Here is a 4,376-nt window from a genome sequence, read left to right as displayed (position 1 = left end):
AGGCCCCAGGAAAATGTGAGATGCAAATAAATCACCACGCAAATCTAAAACAAACAGCAGCTCCAGAGCTGTTTTATGAAGGCAGAAGGAATCACAAGTCCTGAGTGGTCCAGCAGGCCCCACTGTCTCTGGGTCATGGTGGGCAGGTGGGCCCAAGCCAGAGCCATGCTGGGATGGCTCCCTGTCTCCAGCTACAGGTGGCCCAGGAGCCTCAGGCATGGAGCTGCCAGTGCCCGGAAAGGCTACAGGAGAATTTACGGCGCAGATGGAGAATGGCACCTGCCCTTAGTATCTAGTCCCTGGACAGCCCATCTCTTTCACCAGGAGTCTCTGTCTCCTGGTTGTTGCTCTTCTCACTGGGATGTGCAAATAACCTCCTGGCATCCTTGGTCTCTCTCTTACCTCTGTCAGTTCCAGTCTGAAGGCCTAGCTCAGGTCACATCCCTCTGACTCAGATACACTTTAATTACAAACTCCTCAGTCTGTCATTTAAGGCTTCACCCTCTATGGTACCAATTCACCACTCACCAGTCCTTCAAATCGTCATCCCCCAGCCATGTATGTGCCCATCCTTTTTATACTCTCCCTGCAAAGCTCTCCTATCTTCAGGTCCTGGATCTTGCCTTTACCTGGTCCCAAAGCCCCCTTATGGGGGCATTTGCTGTGATGCTTGGCCTACCTGATCAGGCCCTGCTTCAACACTGTCTCACCTATCAAGTCTTCCTTGTCATTCTCTGCCTTCTGAACCTATGGCGTAAGGGATGGAGCTTTTTACTAGATTTGCATCTTTAATTATAGGAGCGATACATGCTTTTAAAAACATTCCCACATTACGGAAGCATACACAGTAAAATGAGTGTGTGTCATCCCAACTCTCCATTCCCTAGAACTCACTCCAGTTAACAGCTAAACCTGCACACAGACCCTCGTTTTACCAGCATGGGAGGGGCCCTTGGGGACCTTCCATAACTACTTAAGCTAGCAGTAGCAGAGTAGCCATGGGGGTGAGCAGACTTGGTGAAGGTTTTGGAGAGCGGCGACCTGGGTTGACTTAGAAAGAAAATCCTCAAGGTTGGTCTGTGGGACCCCTTAATTTCTTTTACAAGTCAGTTCAAAGAACAGAGCCCCAGGGAGACATTCCTAGTTGTGTGGGAATATTCATTCTGTTCTCCCAAGAGCCAAAAACTCAAGTTCAAAAGGCACCCAGGTCTCTAAAGAATTCCCTTGGCCTAGCACAACCTGTCACTGCAAGCCCAGGCGGAGCTGAAGCCTGGCAGTATTAATGGGGTGGTCACTCAGTCAGATGGAGAGAGGCAGAGCTGGAACCTAGGCCTTTTCTTCTCCAGCTTGGGCCCCTGCCTGTGCCCGTGGGCCCCTTCCTGTGCCCTGTGGGCCCCTATGTTCTGGCTGGTCATCCTGGAGTACCCCTACCACCAAACAACAGAGACCCCTGTGTGCCCTGCTGGCAAAGCAGTGATTCTCTTTAGAGTGTGGCCCAGAGAAGAGTCCACCTTCAGAAATAAATGACCCTGCCCTCCTTAGAATAGGATCTAAGTGAAGAACAGGGCTGTGCAGGCATGTCCTTCATAAGGGACTCCAGCCCATGTTACTAGGGAGTGTGAGGGGCAGGGGACACATGCCTTCCCCAGATAACCTGAGGGACTACATCCCTCCTCCACACTCCAAGTCAAATATTTATTGAGACAAGAGAAGGGACTGGAGTGCTCCAAGTTGGGAAGACCTAACTCCAACTTGGAGATGTGATGGAAGGCTCTCCCAAGATGTCAGTATCTAAACTTACACTTGAAAGATAAGCAAAAGCTGGGTGCAGTGGCTCACGCCTGTAATCCCAGCACTTTGGGAGGCCGAGGCAGGAGGATCACCTGAGGTCAGGAGTTGGAGACCAGCCTGACCAACATGGTGAAACCCTGTCTCCACTAAAAATATAAAAATTAGCTGGGCGTGGTGGCACATGCCTGTTATCCCAGCTACGGGGGAGGCTGAGGCAGGAGAATCGCTTGAACCCGGGAGGCAGAGGTTGCGGTGAGCCGAGATCGTGCCATTGCACTCCAGCCTGGGCAACAGAGTGAGACTCCATCTAAAAGTAAAATAAAATAAAATAAAAATAAGTAAGAAGTTGACAGGTAAAGCATTCCTTGCAGAGGGAACACCATGGGCAAAGGTCTGAAGGTGAAAGGAAGCATTACTTTGGAGAAACTGAAACTTCACTGTGGCCGAACCTAGTGTGTAAGGGGGATGTAGTGGGCAGTGGTTGGAGAAGTCAACTGCCTGCATGTGCAAACCCTTCTCTGTCAGCCCAGAAGGCCAGAGCTTTGTCCCCATGGCCAAGCAGAGTCAAGGAAAGGTTAAGCAGGGGGGTGACATTTTAGACAGACCGAGATTGCCACATAGACCACGAGCTGGAGGTGATAAGTTTAGAGGAAGTGAATGTCTTTGGGTGAGCAGTATGGTGGCCTGGACTAGGGTAGACATAGTGGAATATAGAGAAGAAGTGGAATTCAACACAGCATGGGGGGAGGTGAGGGAGAGGAAGGCAACCCTGGCTTTGTTGTTAGGGATGTAAATCCCAGGCCCACAGTTGAATTTAGCAAACAGTTGCTAACTGGTTTGGGCTCACGGAGTGGGGAGCTGGGGGCCCCCACGTTGTTTCATAGGTGAAAAATTGAAGGCCAGTAGCAAGTGAGAAGCCCTGACCTGCCATCCAACCTGCTGACATCAGTAAAAACCTGACTGGGCGCCCAAATCTTGATTTGGCCAGGAGGCTGCTTGATACCTTAATCCTGGCACAATGGCCCAGGTACATAGCTGACCACCTCCAGACAACCCAGTGCTCACCTGACTCACAGCCCCATGTCCACAGTCAATCAGCAACCTGCAGAAACTTTGCTTTTTGAATACAGAACAGAAATAGCTCATGACCAACCCCATATCTTCCACCTGTATCCCCAACCCCTGAGCCTAGACTCTGGATAGAATAGTTTCCCTGTTTGGCAGTAAAACTTTTTGTACTCAGCACTCAATCCTTGGCCTCTTGTCTTTTTTTAGTTTCTTTTTGGTTAAATAGCGATGGAGTCTCACTATGTTGCCCAGGCTGGTCTTGAATTCCTGGGCTCAGGTGACCCTGTTTTAACACATGCCAGAGACTCCCACCAGCCACAGGGCCCTGAAGGGGCTTCAACAAAGTCAGACACACCCTCTATGTTATTTGCTCAATTCAGATATTCTGCACTCTGTGGTTTGCACTTCAGCCCCTCCTGAGTCACCCACGGCACCAAGGAGTGCACACAGCAGTGACGTGGATGGTCCAGGAGGGCCTGGGGTGCTGTCTAAGGCCATGAAGTTTAGCCAAGTTTGGTGGTGCATGCCTGTAGTCACAGCTACACTGGACGCTGAGGCGAGAGGTTGGCTTGAACCCAGGAGTTGAAGGCTGCGGTGAGCTATGATTGTGCCACTGTACTCCCCACCTGGGTGACAGAGTGAGACCCTGTCTCAAAAAACAAACAAACAAACAAACAAAAAACAACAATAACAACTTCGATAAAGACTCTTGCTTGGCACAAGGACCTTACTTTCTGACACCGATCACATAGATGTGAACTTTGGCATAGAAATTCAGGCAGTGTCGGAAACCCCAGGCCCCACTATCAGAGCTGGAGTTAGACAACGCCCTCCAGGGGAGAATGAGTTTCCAGAAGCCTTGGCTGTGCCCCCTTCAGTCAAGGAAATAAAGACCCTTCTATTTCCCTGTGGCCAGCCAGGGAGGATGGGTGAGTATCATAGCCAAGAACCAGGAATTTTGCCCCTTGAGGGGCCCAGAGAGCTCTGCTCATCTGTCTGTCTCCAGTGATAGGCATAGTGAAGGATTTTTCTGAGGCAGAGCCAGAAGTCTGGCTTAGGGCCCAGTGAGTCATCTTCCAAGAGTCTAGGCTGCACAAGAAGGCTGCCTATGGCCACCTTTGCTTTTGCTGCTGCAGGCAGAGCTCACCTACTGAGGCCTAGGTCTGCTGGTAAGATGCATTGGGACCAGGAGATCCTCTCTATAGTCTTCACCAAATGACTCTGCCCAGCCACCCCTCCCTGGGGGCTCAGAACTGCCCATTCCTATTTCCTTTAGTCTTGAGAAACATGCTCCTCCTGCAAAGGACAGCTGGCTGACTAGAGGGACAATCTGTCTAGGGGCTAGGGTGAGACAGAGTGCCCAGCCACATCAAAAATAGTGCCAATGTTCCTAAGAGCCACATACGGAGCTATTGTCCTAACAAATCAACAAGGGGCATGAAAGAGCTGAAAAATCTGAATGAGAGAAAGGAGAAACCTTTTTAGTGGCTTAAGGATACAATGCCAATTATACAGAT

Source organism: Nomascus leucogenys, chromosome 2 (assembly GCF_006542625.1).
Source record: "Nomascus leucogenys isolate Asia chromosome 2, Asia_NLE_v1, whole genome shotgun sequence".
Classification (NCBI taxonomy): Eukaryota; Metazoa; Chordata; class Mammalia; order Primates; family Hylobatidae; genus Nomascus; species Nomascus leucogenys.
The sequence above is the reverse complement of the archived record's forward strand: the minus strand, read 5'-3'. Positions refer to the sequence as shown.